Genomic DNA, 17831 nt, shown 5'->3' on the forward strand with positions numbered 1-17831 from the left:
ATAAAGTTTATGTACTGTGAATTAACATGAACATGAACACAGTTCATGTGGGTGTACAGCAATACACAATAAAGTGCTCTATAAACTCTTCATTCTTTCAAAATATCTTTAAAAATCAAGTTGAGTATTTTAACGGGGTAATATATATATATTTATAACTGATCTTAAAATTATGGTTTTCAGATGTTTTGAAGAGATAACAATAACGTTTGTTTTGTTGTCAAAGTTTGTCATATTTTTTTATTATTATTATTTTATATTCAATAAATAACACTATGTAAATATTGTCTATCAATGAAGATAAATTGATCATGCTAAAAAGTTGTATTTTTTTAAATCTTTTGCTATGTGACTGAATAGGACAAGTTCATGGTACAGTTAAGTAAAAAATAAATAAAAAACAACAACTGCAAAATACGAACAATGAAAGACAAAGTGACCTTTTATATTTTCTCAAAATATCAGACTCTCAAAGATCAGACATATTTATGTAATTAAAATACATATGTGCATTTTTTGTTCAAAGATGGTCTGTAGGATGGCTCTCTACTCTGTCACCCTCTCTGCCTCTCACCCCTCCCCCTGCAATAATGAGCTTCTCTGTGCCTGACTGAACGCACACACATACTGTAGAGACATTCACCAGAGTGACAGCAGGATTCTGAGTTATTTTTTTAATTTTCTTTAATTCATTGAAGCTTGTATAAAATTAATATTTCCAGCACTTGCTCAGAATGATTAGATCTCTGTGTGAAAAAAGTTTTAAAGAGTTTGGATGCTGCACTTTAAAGATATAAAAAATTAGGGTTATGTTTTTTACTATATCTTTAAAAAATCACCACGTCAACACCGTTCGAGATATCCAAAATCCGCTCGCAATTTAACATCTTCAGAATCTTCTCTTCATGTTAAAAAAGTTTGGTGTGAACAGCTGGTTGTTCTTAGGAGTAGTGTGAATTTGTTTACTACCTGATTTTTCAAAAAATCCACCTTCAAATCAAAATAGCCGGCTTTCTGTTGGTCTTAGCTAATGAGTTTGATTTAGAAAGTTGTCCAGATTGATGAGAACAATATATGTACAGAGTTTGGTGACTGTAGGAAAAACGAACCCCCCAACTTTTGTCAAAAGATGGCGCTATAGAGTGCCTGCTCCACGCCCATTTATGACCTTTTGCCAGTGTCTAACTATCATTAATATTGATGTGTGTGTTGAGTTTCATGAAATTCTAAGCATGTTATCTGCCTCGAAAAGACAGGAATGTAATTTTAAAGTTTGACACGTTGCCATGGCAACAGCATTTGATTTATCATCGACCCCTTTACATATTCTTATCGGCCGTGTTTTGACATGATTTTGATGAAGTTTAAAGAAAATCGAGTAAAATTAAGAGGCTGATTTCAAAGCATTTTGAAAATGACACGTTTCCTGCTGCCAGTTGGTGGCGCTATAACTTTGACTCATAATAGTCACATTTATGGAATCGGCATCATACAAGGAACAAACTGGTGAAGTTTCATCAGAATCAGGCAATGTGTGCAACAGTTATTAGACACTTCCTGTTTCTCATTTCTCGCCATAACTTTGTCGCCTTGCCACGGCCAAACCGTTCGAGATATCAAAAATCTCCTCGCAATTTAGCGTCCCCAATGCCTTGAGATCATGCTGACCGAGTTTGGTGACAATCCCATGGAATTCCTGGGAGGAGTACGTTAAATTCCAGAGCATGCGCTTTTTAAACAGCCCTAAATATCTCACTTCCTGTTGCGTGGAGCCCATGACATAGAGTACAAAAGTTGTTCAGCTCGATGAGTTCTATATGTGTACCGAGTTTCATATGAGTACGTGCAAGTATGTGTGCGCAGTACATCAAGTTTTCAAACTGTGTTCCAGGGGGCGCTGTAGATGCCCTGAACCACGCCCGGGTCCCAGCCTCTGTGGCGTCCGGACGACGGCAGATTCCAACGTGTGTGCAAATTTTCAAGAGTTTTTGAGTATGTTAAGGCCCCCAAAAGTGCCCCAACGGTTGAAAAAAAATAAAAATAAAAAAAAAAAAAAAAACAAATAAGAATCCTTAGAAGAACAATAGGGCCTTCGCCCTTTTGGGCTCGGGCCCTAATTAAAGCTGCGAGCAGCGATGAACGGGCCCTCGCACCTGGGCTCACCGCCGACCGGTGGCTTCAGGAAATCAGCAAACGGTGGGCAGTATGCTTTTAATACAGTAAATATAGAAAAAATATGTCATAAGTCATTTAAATGTGCCAAACTTGCCGCTGCCAGATGGTGGCGCTATGCCTGTAACTAATTATTGGCATGTAGATGTGTTCAGGCCAGCACTATTATCAAACATATGAAGTTTGGTGCAGATTGACCTTGGTATGTTTGAGTTAGTGAAAGATATGATATATCCTGCTGCCAACAAGTGGCGCTATGATAATATCTGAATATTAGTCTTTAGGTGTCTTCAGGCCAGGACTCTTACCAAACCTGTGAATTTTGTGGCAGATCAGACATTTTATGGCTAAGTTATAACAACTTCTATGTCTATGCAGAAACATCAAACTTTGTCAGGCCACCACGGACACGCCCTTTAATGAAAACTCAAGATCTTCACAATTTAACATCTCTAATGCCTCAAGATCAGACTGACCAAATATAATGTTGATTTAATTAAATGCAATCAATGCAAGGACTTCAGATAATGCCAACTGTGAACCAATATGCAAAATTTTCCCTATACTCTGATAATGATGATAAGAACATGATTCATGATGATAACAAAATGTTATTATTGCTTGCTTTACGTCCACCACTTCTGCTTAAATGTCATTGTTACCTATCTGTACAAGTTTTGTGTGGATATTGCTTTGCTGGTGACTCCTCCTGTTACAAGACATCACTCTTAAGCGCTACATAACTAAGAATCAATAAGGAAGACGGTGCCCAGTTGGCACATGCATTCACAGTAACCCTCTGCTAGTTTGGATTTTAAGTTTACAGAATTGAAAGGGTTAGACTTTGAAATCAACACACAGACACATACACACAAAATATAAAATGTTGCCATCCAGTTTCATTTGTTAAAATTAACTATATTAGTTAACATGACCAATAAATAAATATCATTTATTAATGTTAATTAATATTAAGCTAAAAAAAGTATTCATATAAAGTTTATGTACTGTGTATTAACATGAACATGAACACAGTTCATGTGGGTGTACAGCAATACACAATAAAGTGCTCTATAAACGCTTCATTCTTTCAAAATATCTTTAAAAACAAGTTGAGTATTGAAAGGGGCGATATATATAACTCATCTTAAAATTTTATAATTTTCAGATGTTTTGAACAGATAACAGCAAAGCTTGTTTTGTTGTCCAAGTTTGTCTTGAAATTGTTAATTTAAATTTTATATTCAATAAATAACACTATGAAAATAAATGTCTATCAATGAAGATAAATCGCTAATGCTAAAAGTTTAATTTTTCTTAATCTTTTGCTATGTGACTGAATAGGACAAGCTCATGGTATAGTTCAGTAAAAAAATAAAAAAATAAAAAAACAACAACTGCAAAATACAAACAATGAAAGACTTAGTGACCCTTTATATTTTCTCAAAATATCAGACTCTCAAAGATCAGACGTATTTATTTCGATTACACTATATATATATGTGCATTTCTCAAAGATGGTCTATAAGCAAGATAGCATGTTTCACTTTCTACCCCTCTCTCCCTCTCTGCCTCTCACCCCTCCCCCCTGCAATAATGAGCTTCTCTGTGCCTGACTGAACGCACACACATACTGTAGAGACATTCACCAGAGTGACAGCAGGTTTCTGAGTTCTTTTTTAAATTTTCTTTAATTCATAGAAGCTTGTATACATTTTTTATTTGCAGCACTTGCTCAGAATGATTAGATCTCTGTGTGAAAAAAGTTTTAAAGAGTTTGGATGCTGCACTTTAAAGATATAAAAATATTTTTTACTATATCTTTAAAAAATCACCACGTCCACACCGTTCAAGATATCCAAAATCCGCTCGCAATTTAACATCTTCAGAATATTCTCTTCATGTTAAAAAAGTTTGGTGTGAACAGCTGGTTGTTCTTAGAAGTAGTGTGCATTTGTTTACAGCCTGATTTTTCCAAAAATCCACATTCAAATCAAAATAGCCGGCTTCCTGTTGGTCTCAGCTAATGAGTTTGATTTAGAAAGTTGTCCAAATTGATGAGATTAATATATGTACAGAGTTTGGTGACTGTAGGGAAAACTAACCCCCCAACTTTTGTCAAAAGATGGCGCTATAGAGTGCCTGCTCCACGCCCATTTATGACCTTTTGCCAGTGTCTAACTATCATAAATATTGATGTGTGTGTTGAGTTTCATGAAATTCTAAGCATGTTAACTGCCTCGAAAAGACAGGAATCTAATTTTAAAGTTTGACATGTTGCCATGGCAACAGCATTCGATTTATCATCGACCCCTTTACATATTCTTATCGGCCGTGTTTTGACATGATTTTGATGAAGTTTAAAGAAAATCGAGTAAAATTAAGAGGCTGATTTCAAAGCATTTTGAAAATGACACACTTCCTGCTGCCAGTTGGTGGCGCTATAACTTTGACTCATAATAGTCACATTTATGGAATCGGCATCATACAACGAACAAACTGGTGAAGTTTCGTCAGAATCAGGCAATGTGGTCAACAGTTATTAGACACTTCCTGTTTCTCATTTCTCGCCATAACTTTGTCGCCTTGCCACGGCCAAACCGTTCGAGATATCAAAAATCTCCTCGCAATTTAGCGTCCCCAATGTCTTGAGATCATGCTGACCGAGTTTGGTGACAATCCCATGGAATTCCTGGGAGGAGTACGTTAAATTCCAGAGCATGCGCTTTTTAAACAGCCCTAAATATCTCACTTCCTGTCAGGTGGAGCCTATGACATAGAGTACAAAAGTTGTTTGGCTCAGTGAGATCTATATGTGTACCGAGTTTCATATCAATACGTGCAAGTATGTGTGCGCAGTACATCAAGTTTTCAAACTGTGTTCCAGGGGGCGCTGTAGAGGCCCTGAACCACGCCCGGGTCCCAGCCTCTGTGGCGTCCTGATGGCCGCAGATTCCGACGTGTGTGCAAATTTTCAAGAGTTTTTGAGTATGTTAAGGCCCCCAAAAGTGCCCGGAAGGTGTAAAAAAAAAAAAAAAAAAATAAGAACCCTTAGAAGAACAATAGGGCCTTCGCCCTTTTGGGCTCGGGCCCTAATAAGAAACGGAGCAGATCCAATAGGGTCCTCACACCATCGGTGCTCGGGCCCTAATAATAACCCTTAGAAGAACAATAGGGCCTTCGCCCTTTTGGGCTCGGGCCCTAATGATAGTTAGACACTGGCAAAAGATCATAAATGGGCGTGGAGCAGGCACTCTATAGCGCCATCTTTTGACAAAAGTTGGGGGGTTAGTTTTTCCTACAGTCACCAAACTCTGTACATATATTGTTCTCATCAATCTGGACAACTTTCTAAATTAAACTAATTAGCTAACACCAACAGGAAGCCGGCTATTTTGATTTGAATGTGGATTTTTGGAAAAATCAGGCTGTAAACAAATTTATACTCCTCCTAAGAAGAACAAGCTGTTCACACCAAACTTTTTTAACATGAAGAGAAGATTCTGAAGATGTTAAATTGCGAGCGGTTTTGGGATATCTTGAACGGTGTTGACGTGGTGATTTTTTAAAGATGTATAACCGTCATTTTCTATATCTTTAAAGTGCAGCATCTTAACTATTTAAAACTTTTTTCACACAGAGATCTTATCATTCTGAGCAAGTGCTGTAAATATCAATTTAATTCAAGCTTCTACGAATTAAAGAAAATTAAAAAAATAAATCAGAAACCTGCTGTCACTCTGCCTTGAGTGTCTGTGTTCAGTCACCATTGAGTGACTGAAGAGAGACTGAAGGGGGAGGGGTGAAAGGGAGAGAGGGAGAGAGAGTAGAACATGCTGTCTTGCTAAAGACCATCTTTGAGGAAAAAATGCACATTGATGTTACATAAATATGTTTGATCTTTGAGAGTCTGATATTTTGAGAAAATATAAAGGGTCACTAAGTCTTTCATTGTTTGTATTTTGCAGTTGTTGTTTTTTTATTTATTTTTTACTGAACTGTACCATGAACTTGTCCTATTCAGTCACATAGCAAAAGATTAAGAAAAATACAACTTTTTAGCATGAGCGGTTTATCTTCATTGATAGACATTTATTTTCATAGTGTTATTTATTGAATATAACATTTTAATTAACAGTTTCAAGACAAACTTTGTCAACAAAACAAACTTTGCTGTTATCTGTTCAAAACATCTGAAAATTTTACCATTTTAAGATCAGTTATATATATATATATCGCCCCATTACAATACTCAACTTGATTTTTAAAGATATTTTCAAAGAATGAAGCGTTTATAGAGCATCTTTATTGGGTATTGCTGTACGCCCACATGAACTGTGCTCATGTTCATGTTAATTCACAGTACATAAACTAATGTTAAAAGATACTAATTTACCTTTAAACAATATATGAATACTTTTTTAGCTTAATATTAATTAACATTAATAAATGCTATTTAATTATTGTTCATGTTAACTAATATAGTTAATGTTAACAAATGAAACTGGATGGCAACATTTTATATAGTATGTGTATGTGTCTCTGTGTTGATTTTAAAGTCTAACCCTTTCAATTCTGTAAACTTTAAATCCAAACTGGCTGAGGGTTACTGTGAATGCATGTGCCAACTGGGCACCGTTTTCCTAATTGATTCTTTCTTAGGGCCTGTCCACACGGAGACGCGTTTCGCTGTATACGCATACATTTTTTATCGTATTGGCGTGTCATCCACACGGATCCGGCGTTTTAGGAGACTGAATCCGCTATTTTTTGAAACCGGGTCCCAAAGTGGATAAATCTGAAAACGACACCCTCGCGGTTTCGTGTGTACAGCCAATCCGTATATTTTCTGAAACGATGATGTCATCACATCACGTGTCGGCTTCGTCACACGTAACAGCAACAACAATATTGGGGGACTACATGATTGTGTTCGTGTTGCTACTAAGCCTGCTAGCTTTATTACAGCAAAATCTATTGCTTCTATGCAACTGTTATGAGCAACAAGCGATGCTGTTCACATCTTCGTCTTCTTCTTCTTAGTACGAATACAGCGCGCAAGGTTATGCGCATGCTCAAAGTCTTCTTCTCCGTGTATAGTGTATATCTATGGCAGAATTACAGCACCCCATACTGGTCTGGCATATATACTACACCGTTTTCAGTGGTTTCGTGTGTACGGAACTTTTTTTTAGAACGAGGGGGAAAAAAAAGATCGGATAGGGCACGCACCGGCTTCGTGTGGATGGAGCCTTAGTTATAGCGCTTAAAAGTTATGTCTTATAACAGGAGTCACCTGCAAAGCAATATCCACACACAAAATGAACAGATAGGTAACGATGACATTGAAGCAGAAGTGGTGGACGTAAAGCAAGCAATAATAACATTTTGTTATCATCATGAATTACATGTTCTTATCATCATCATCAGAATATAGGGAAAATGTTCCCTATATTGTGAACGGCTTTGGGATATCTTGAACGGTGTTGATGTGGTGATTTATGAAAGTAACAATAAAAAAGATGGAGAGTTATTTTCATATATCTTTAAATTGCATTATTCTAACTCATCAAAACTTTTTACATATAAAGAACAAGAAATTCTTAGGAAATACGTATAGTTTCAAAATGTTATCATGCTCAGAGGCCCCAAAAACATTAAAGTGTCATTTAAATTTGTCAGATTAAAGCTCTAATACCAGGGATGAACACTAGAGGTCCTCATAAGATAAGGAATCGTTTGACCTCTAATGCTATTTAGCTCATTGTCAGTGTATAAGAATGACAATAATCCATAGAATCAGTTGATATATACTGTACTTTCAGTGTACTTTTACATAATTATTTTGTATAGGTGCTTAAAGAGCATTAAAATCTTTTTTTATCTTTTAAGGAAAAATTATATGATTTAAATACATATATACACTCTCACTGGTAGAACAAAAAATCTTATAAGTATGACACTATACTGTACTGCTCAGTTCACTTAATTAGAATGAGAAACAAATACAAAAAGGCCAAAAAAAATCAACTAAGTTAATATGTATTTATTTTTAATATATTTGTTTATAATTATTTCACAGATGCTTATAGATTATTAAAATAATATTTAAAAATGCTTGTAGACCATAAAACATGGTAACTATTTAAAATAGTAACTATTTGGTAACAATGGTTAATGAACTTACAAACACGAACAAACAACGAACAATATATTTGTACTCGATTTTCTTCAAACTTCATCAGAATAATGTAAAAACACGGCCGATGAGAGTCTGTAAAGGCGTCCCTGATGCATCAAATGCTGTTGCCATGGCAAATAAATAAAAATAAAAAATAAATTCAAATATTTGTTTCCTGTGTTTTTGAGGCAGATAGCGTGCTTAGAATTTAATTTTCCATTTTCAATTTTCAATGATTTATTATATATTTAAAGTGCAGCATCCTAACTCTTTGAAACTTTTTTCAAACAAATAACTATTCATTCTGATCAAACACAGTTCATTTCATAATTATACAAAACTCCACGAATTAAAGAAAATAAAAAAAAACATATCTGATCTCACTCTGCTCTGCACTCAATGTGTGTGTTTGTGTGGTAAGTGGTTGAGTGTAAGGAGGGGGGATGGGTGGTAAGAGAAAGAGTCAGAGAGGAGGAGAGACAGTTAGGGTTAGTCCAAAGGGTTACTGTGAATGCATGTGCCAACTGGGCACCGTTTTCCTGATGCTATCGGGATTGCGAATGCACAGACGGCGAGGGCCCGGTCATCGCTGCTTGCAGCTTTAATTAGGGCCCGAGCCCAAAAGGGCGAAGGCCCTATTGTTCTTCTAAGGATTCTTATTTGTTTTTTTTGTTTTTTTTATTTTTATTTTTTTTCAACCGTTGGGGCACTTTTGGGGGCCTTAACATACTCAAAAACTCTTGAAAATTTGCACACACGTTGGAATCTGCCGTCGTCCGGACGCCACAGAGGCTGGGACCCGGGCGTGGTTCAGGGCATCTACAGCGCCCCCTGGAACACAGTTTGAAAACTTGATGTACTGCGCACACATACTTGCACGTATTGATATGAAACTCGGTACACATATAGAACTCATCGAGCTGAACAACTTTTGTACTCTATGTCATGGGCTCCACGCAACAGGAAGTGAGATATTTAGGGCTGTTTAAAAAGCGCATGCTCTGGAATTTAACGTACTCCTCCCAGGAATTCCATGGGATTGTCACCAAACTCGGTCAGCATGATCTCAAGACATTGGGGACGCTAAATTGCGAGGAGATTTTTGATATCTCGAACGGTTTGGCCGTGGCAAGGCGACAAAGTTATGGCGAGAAATGAGAAACAGGAAGTGTCTAATAACTGTTGCACACATTGCCTGATTCTGATGAAACTTCACCAGTTTGTTCCTTGTATGATGCCGATTCCATAAATGTGACTATTATGAGTCAAAGTTATAGCGCCACCAACTGGCAGCAGGAAACGTGTCATTTTCAAAATGCTTTGAAATCAGCCTCTTAATTTTACTCGATTTTCTTTAAACTTCATCAAAATCATGTCAAAACACGGCCGATAAGAATATGTAAAGGGGTCGATGATAAATCAAATGCTGTTGCCATGGCAACGTGTCAAACTTTAAAATTACATTCCTGTCTTTTCGAGGCAGATAACATGCTTAGAATTTCATGAAACTCAACACACACATCAATATTAATGATAGTTAGACACTGGCAAAAGGTCATAAATGGGCGTGGAGCAGGCACTCTATAGCGCCATCTTTTGACAAAAGTTGGGGGGTTAGTTTTTCCTACAGTCACCAAACTCTGTACATATATTGTTCTCATCAATCTGGACAACTTTCTAAATCAAACTCATTAGCTAAGACCAACAGAAAGCCGGCTATTTTGATTTGAAGGTGGATTTTTTGAAAAATCAGGTAGTAAACAAATTCACACTACTCCTAAGAACAACCAGCTGTTCACACCAAACTTTTTTAACATGAAGAGAAGATTCTGAAGATGTTAAATTGCGAGCGGATTTTGGATATCTCGAACGGTGTTGACGTGGTGATTTTTTAAAGATATAGTAAAAAACATAACCCTAATTTTTTATATCTTTAAAGTGCAGCATCCAAACTCTTTAAAACTTTTTTCACACAGAGATCTAATCATTCTGAGCAAGTGCTGGAAATATTAATTTTATACAAGCTTCAATGAATTAAAGAAAATTAAAAAAATAACTCAGAAACCTGCTGTCACTCTGGTGAATGTCTCTACTGTATGTGTGTGCGTTCAGTCAGGCACAGAGAAGCTCATTATTGCAGGGGGGAGGGGTGAGAGGCAGAGAGGGTGACAGAGTAGAGAGCCATCCTACAGACCATCTTTGAACAAAAAATGCACATATGTATTTTAATTACATAAATATGTCTGATCTTTGAGAGTCTGATATTTTGAGAAAATATAAAGGGTCACTTTGTCTTTCATTGTTCGTATTTTGCAGTTGTTGTTTTTTATTTATTTTTTACTTAACTGTACCATGAACTTGTCCTATTCAGTCACATAGCAAAAGATTAAAAAAAATACAACTTTTTAGCATGATCAATTTATCTTCATTGATAGACAATATTTACATAGTGTTATTTATTGAATATAAAATAATAATAATAAAAAATTATGACAAACTTTGACAACAAAACAAACGTTACTGTTATCTCTTCAAAACATCTGAAAACCATAATTTTAAGATCAGTTATAAATATATATATATTACCCCGTTAAAATACTAAACTTGATTTTTAAAGATATTTTGAAAGAATTAAGAGTTTATAGAGCACTTTATTGTGTATTGCTGTACACCCACATGAACTGTGTTCATGTTCATGTTAATTCACAGTACATAAACTTTATATGAATACTTTTTTTTAGCTTAATATTAATTAACATTAATAAATGCTATTTATTTATTGGTCATGTTAACTAATATAGTTAATTTTAACAAATGAAACTGGATGGCAACATTTTATATTTTGTGTGTATGTGTCTGTGTGTTGATTTTAAAGTGTAACCCTTTCAATTCTGTAAACTTAAAATCCAAACTAGCAGAGGGTTACTGTGAATGCATGTGCCAACTGGGCACCGTCTTCCTTATTGATTCTTAGTTATGTAGCACTTAAGAGTGATGTCTTATAACAGGAGGAGTCAACAGCAAAGCAATATCCACACAAAAATTGTACAGATAGGTAACAATGACATTTAAGCAGAAGTGGTGGATGTAAAGGAAGCAATAATAACATTTTGCTATCATCATGAATCATGTTCTTATCATCATTTGTAGCATACTGGTTCACAGTTGGCATTTATCTGAAGTCCTTGCATTGATTGCATTTAGTTAAATCAACATTATATTTGGTCAGTCTGATCTTGAAGCCTTAGAGATGTTAAATTGTGAAGATCTTGAGTTTTCATTAAAGGGCATGTCCGTGGTGGCCTGACAAAGTTTGATGTTTCTGCATAGACATAGAAGTGGTTATAACTTAGCCTGAAAATGTCTGATCTGCCACAAAATTCACAGGTTTGGTAAGAGTCCTGGCCTGAAGACACCTAAAGACCAATATTCAGATATTATCATAGCGCCACCTGTTGGCAGCAGGATATCTCATATATTTCACTAACTCAAACATGCCAAGGTCAATCTGCACCAAACTTCATATGTTTGATAATAGTGCTGGCCTGAACACATCTACATGCCAATAATCAGTTATAGGCATTGTGCCACCAGCTGGCAGCGGCAAGTTTGGCACATTTAAGTGACTTTGACATATTTCTCCTACATTTACTGTATTAAAAGCATACTGCCCACCGTTTGCTGTTTTCCTGAAGCCACCGGTCGGCGGTGAGCCCGGGTGCGAGGGCCCGTTCATCGCTGCTCGCAGCTTTAATTCTTCTTCTTTTTCTCCAAAATGAAAAGTCTTTTTGAGGGCCTAAACATGCCCGAAAACTCACGAAACTTTGCACACGCATCAGACCTGGCGAAAATTTACATCTGATATGGTTTTCAAAAGTGGGTGTGGCAAAATGGCTCGATAGCGCCACCTATAAAATTTCAACGGAGTGCGCCTCGAGCTACGTTTCACGTGCATGTACGAAACTCGGTACACATATGTAACACACCAATACCTACAAAAAAGTCTCCTGGTGCAACATCCGAAACCCAACAGGAAGTCCGTTATATTGAATTTCCTGTACGATTTTTGTGCAGTTTTTCCTATTTTCAGGCCTCGTACTTTAACAAACTCCTCCTACAGTTTTTAACCGATCATCTTCAAATTTGCTGAGTGTCATCATAAGGCCTTTGCGATGTTAAATTGCGAAGCTTTAGAGTTTTTGTCGAAGGGCGTGTCCGTGGCGGCCTGACAAACTTTGATGTTTCGCCATGAAAAAGGAAGTTGCTATAACTCAGGCATACAATGTCCGATCTGCCTCAAACTTCACATGTTTGATGACAGTCCGGTCCTGAACACACGTCAGTGCCCATATTCAGTTATAGTCATAGCGCCACCTGCTGACAACAGGAAATGGCATGTTTAACACTGTTACGGACTCCTAGAAACATATTGAAAAGCGTTAACAAGTCTTAAATAGGCTAGCAACATGCTACAAACATGCTAAAACATGCTAGCAACACTTAGCTAAGAGCTAAAGCATGCTATTAATACAAATACAAAAGGAAATTGCTGTAACTCATGTATATACTGTTGAATCTGACCCAAACTTAATATTCAACATGCTACAAAAATAATAAAGCATGCTAGCAACACTTAGCTAATATGCTAAAGCATGCTAATAATACAATAAAACAGGAAGTTACTCTAACTCAGGCATACCATGTCCAATCAGCCCCAAACTTAACATGTTTGATAAGAATCCTGGCCTAAACACACGCCCATGCCTGTATTCAGTTATAGTCATAGCGCCACCAGCTGGTAACAGGAAGCCACATGTTCAATACTCTTGTGGATGCCTACCAAAATTTTAAAAATATCAACAAGTGTTAAACAGGGTAGCAACATGCTAAAAACATGCTATAACATGTTAGCAACATTTAGCTAAGTGCTAAAGCATACTCTTAATGCAATGAAACAGGAAGTTACTGTAACTCAGGCATGCAATGTCCAATCAGCCCCAAACTTCACATGTTTGATAACAGTCCTGACCTGAAGATATCTACATGTCAATATTCAGTTATAGTCATAGCGCCACCTACTGTCAACAGGAAGTGACATGTTTAACACTGTGACACACTATTAGCAACACACTAAAAAAGCCATTGAGTGCTAAACTAGTTTAAAACATACTCAAACATGCTAGCAACACTTACTTAGTGCTAAAGCATGTTGTTAAAGATATAAAACAGGAAGTTACTGTAACTCAGGCATGCAATGTCCAATCAGCCCCAAACTTCACATGTTTGATAAGACTCCTGGCCTGAAGATATATACATGCCCATATTCAGTTATAGTCACAGCGCCACCTGCTGACAACAGGAAGTGACGTTTAATGGTGTTACGGACTCCTAGCAACATATTAAAAAGCGTTAGCAAGTTTTAAATAGGCTAGCATCATGCTAGAATCATGTTAAAACATGATAACAACACTTAGCTAAGAGCTAAAGCATGATATTAATACAAAGAAAAATAAGTGTAACTCATGCATACAATGTCCAATCTGACCCAAGCTTAATATGTTTGATAAGAGTCCTAGTCTGAACACAAGCCCATGCCTATATTCAGTTATAGTCATAGTGCCACCTGCTGGCAACAGGAAGTCACATGTTTAATACTGTTGTGGATGCCCAGCAACATTTTAAAAATATCAACAAGTGTTAAATAGGGTAGCAACATGCTAGAAACATGTTAGCAACATTTAGCTAAGTGCTAAAGCATACTCTTAATGCAATGAAACAGGAAGTTACTGTAACTCAGGCATGCAATGTCCAATCAGCCCCAAACTTAATATGTTTGATAAGAGTCCTGGCCTGAATACATTTACATGCCAATATTCAGTTATAGTCATAGCGCCACCAGCTGGCAACAGCAAATTACTTCTTTTACACTAACTTAAACATGCAATGTACAATTTGCACCAAACTTGACATGTTTGCCAATAGTCCTGGCCTGAAGACATCTAAAAGCCAATATTTCGTAATAGCGCCACCTGTTGGCAGCAGGATATGTCATGTATTACACTCAAGCATGCCATGTTCAATCTGCACCAAACTTCATATGTTTGATAAAATCGCTGGCCTGAACACATCTGCATGCCAATATTCAGTTATACACATAGCGCCACCAGGTGGCAGCAAGAAATCTGGCACATCTAAATGACTTTGACATATTCCTCCTAAATTTACTATGTTAAAAGCATAGTGCCCACCATTCGCCACAGGTTGGTGGTGAGCCCGGTGCGAGGGCCCGCCCATCGCTGCTTGCAGCTTTAATTATAAATTATAAGTTAAGTCTCTTATTAACCTTGTCAGTTCTCTTACTATCTTATGAATTAAAGGTTAAAGTACGCATAGTTAGTCTGTAACTGTAACGTCTGTAACATCTAGCGTATGTTTTGATGTGGATGTGAGTTTTGGCTGAATGTTGCCCTAGAAACTGCTTTAGCGAAACGGTAAACTAATGCCACTGTACTGTACGCATGTAGCTGTCTGTAGGTTTTAGACCCAGAAAGTTATTATCTGCATACAATAATTAATTACTCTTCACAAGGAATTAAGCATATTTTATTGAACTGTAAGAGTACAACAAATTTGTCCACATCTATTTGTGTATGTGTTAAGTCCAAACTGGACTAAACTTGTATATTTGTTAGTAATCTTTGCCTTTCTTTTAGATGCAACCAGGCATTGTGCAGAGACTAGATTATTCTGCCGTCAAGACTGCCTGTTCTAGGCCCTACTCCGGCCAAGTCAACCCCTGATGTTTGTCTGCATCAACAGACACTGGGCCTGAACACATTCAGTGACTGGGGTCCAGCCATCAAAAGGCATTCCTATTAAACTGTCCATCCCAAGAAACACTTAGGAAATAACAAGTAAGAGTCTTTATTAACTGTAATTAAGACACATAAAAGTGCATTTACCAGTAAATAAAATTACCTTAATTTACGTGGTAAATCAATCAATCAGTCTGATTTATCTGAGTTTCATCTGCTTTCCGAGTGCAAGTGACTGCAGCTGTGAACTGCAGTGATTCTCGGCCTTTGTCACGTTTAATACGTCATCATATGTGTCGTCATCATTGTCTTCACCGGTCTGGAAGTTTTTCTCGGTGGCAGAGGAGGACAATGCTATTGCTATTTGCAACACATTTAGCAAGGATTCCGAAAGGAGGTAAAAAGCAGTCAGGTTTTAACACAAAAAATCTTATATATAACTTGAGAGGTTGTCATCGCGGTGAAACTGTTTTAGGGGCCGTTCACATGTCGCGTCTAAAAACGCGTAGAAAACGCTAGGCCCACCGCTTTCTCTTTCTTTCCAAACCGCTCTGTAGCTTGCGCTCCCATGGCGTCTGCCGTTGCTAAGCAACAATAACCTGCACTCTCCATAAATACGCAGAAGTTTCAGCAAAGGATAAATGGATTTTCAGCATTAAAAATCACTTGCAGTAGCTCTGCTATTAAATTTATTTAAAAATGTTTATTCCTGTTCAGCTATGATAAGCTGTTTCTCCAACTTGGCAGTGCTTTCAATGTTATTAAGGGAAAGGATGAAGCTGATTGGTTGGTTCATGTCACATGACCTGTGTTGCGGCATTCTGAAAAGTTGAGATGTTTTTATCTCGATACTGATGTTTCACTCCCCACCTTGTACGATTTTTTCGCTGCACACATTCATAATATGATAGATAAGAGTGGACTACACGTAAGATTTACCACGGACATTTGGACATCTGACATTAGTCCAGGATGAACTTTTCATTTTTTCCAGATTGATAAATGTCAAAGCATTTTATTTTATTTAGTATTGTGGTGCCTTAAAAAAAATAAAAACATTTGAAGAGTCAGGACTGATGTTTGCTATGATTGTTAGACCCAGATTTATAATATAAATTTCATCAGTTCATCTTAGATTTTGTATTCTCTTGGGTTTAACAAAATGATCATATAAAAATATGAACGTATTGGGTATCGGTATCGGCCACAAGAAGGACTTACTTATCGGTTATCGGTATCAGAAAAAATTTTTTATATTGTGCATCCCTATTCAAAAACACTATAGTTTTATACTATAGCATGGTTCAAAAATGCTATAGTATTTTACTATAGTATGGTTAAAAAATACTATACAATTTTACTATAGTATGGTTCAAAAACACTATACTATACTTACTATAGAATGGTTCAAAAATACTATACTATTTTACTATAATATGGCTCAAAACACTAGTATTTTTGACTGTAATATGGTTCAAAAACATTAGTATTTTTACTATAGAATGGTTCAAAAACACTATAGTATTTTTTACTATAGTATGGTTTAAAAACACTATAGTATTTTACTATAGAATGGTTCAAAAATACAATATTTTACTATAATATGGTTCAGAAACACTATAGTATTTTTTACTATAATATGGTTCAAAAACACTATAGTATTTTTTACTATAATATGGTTCAAAAACACTATAGTATTTTTACTATAATATGGTTAAAAAACACTATACTATACTTACTATAGAATGATTCAAAAACACTATAGTATAGTGACTCTTCCCAGACTTTAAAGGGCTCACACACAGTTCAGTCCTCTCTCTTCTGAAAAATCTTGATTGCTGCCTTTGTGAAAAGTGCTTACATGAGCTTGAGCCGGAGCGGGGGTGCCCGTGCCCAGCAGGCCCCCAACATATCGAGCTGTGTGCGGTCTCCCCAGCCTGAGAAGATGGCTCTCGACCACACAGAGTCAGACTAATACCAATGGAGTTCATTTCACTCAACCATGGAACTTTTCATCATGAAAATGTCCACGATCAGACATCTCTCTCTTCACTCCCGGCTGTCTCTGGATCCCCATCTCTGAAGTGCGGCCTGCAGTTCCTCAGAACTGCTTACTCAGGACTCTCCCAACCACAACAGAATCAAGAAAAACCTCAGAGTTTCAAGAAATTGCAACTTCGCTAATTAAATGGAACCATCTAGGACTTCTTCAGAGGCCTCACGAGACTCTCGTTTGAATGCAAGTATCGTTTCTTCCACTAAACAGAGGTTTTGTGTAAGCTATTGTATACTGTGCTTTGAGTTAGAAACTGATGGTTCTTTCAGATGGTCAGCTCGGCCTCACCCCCCTTTTCCTATACGTTTCTAGCCATCCTCGTACTCTTCCCATGTAACATGTATGAGTGATTGTATGTTTGTTTGTTTAGCTTAGTTATGTGTTAGTCATTAGTTAATAAAACTCTTATGCACAAATGACATGAGTCACCGATTCTGCCTTGCAATTTAATGTCCTTTTACGATTTCCAATCAAGCTACATGCTCTAATGCATTAATACTGTAAGAATGTTATTTTTCTGTGGCCAAGAATATATCATTGCTTAGGGTTGATATGAAATTACCCTGAATGTTCGCTAGATGAACAGATTAATGGATGGCGATTTAAT

General features: G+C 36.8%; 1 protein-coding gene across 1 annotated transcript in view; it reads right to left on the reverse strand.

The window, feature by feature from the left end:
* Positions 1-17831, reverse strand: part of rnf121 (ring finger protein 121) — a 201151-nt gene that overhangs the window by 90771 nt on the left and 92549 nt on the right. The window lies entirely within an intron of this gene.

This window comes from Garra rufa, chromosome 19, assembly GCF_049309525.1.
Source record: "Garra rufa chromosome 19, GarRuf1.0, whole genome shotgun sequence".
Classification (NCBI taxonomy): Eukaryota; Metazoa; Chordata; class Actinopteri; order Cypriniformes; family Cyprinidae; genus Garra; species Garra rufa.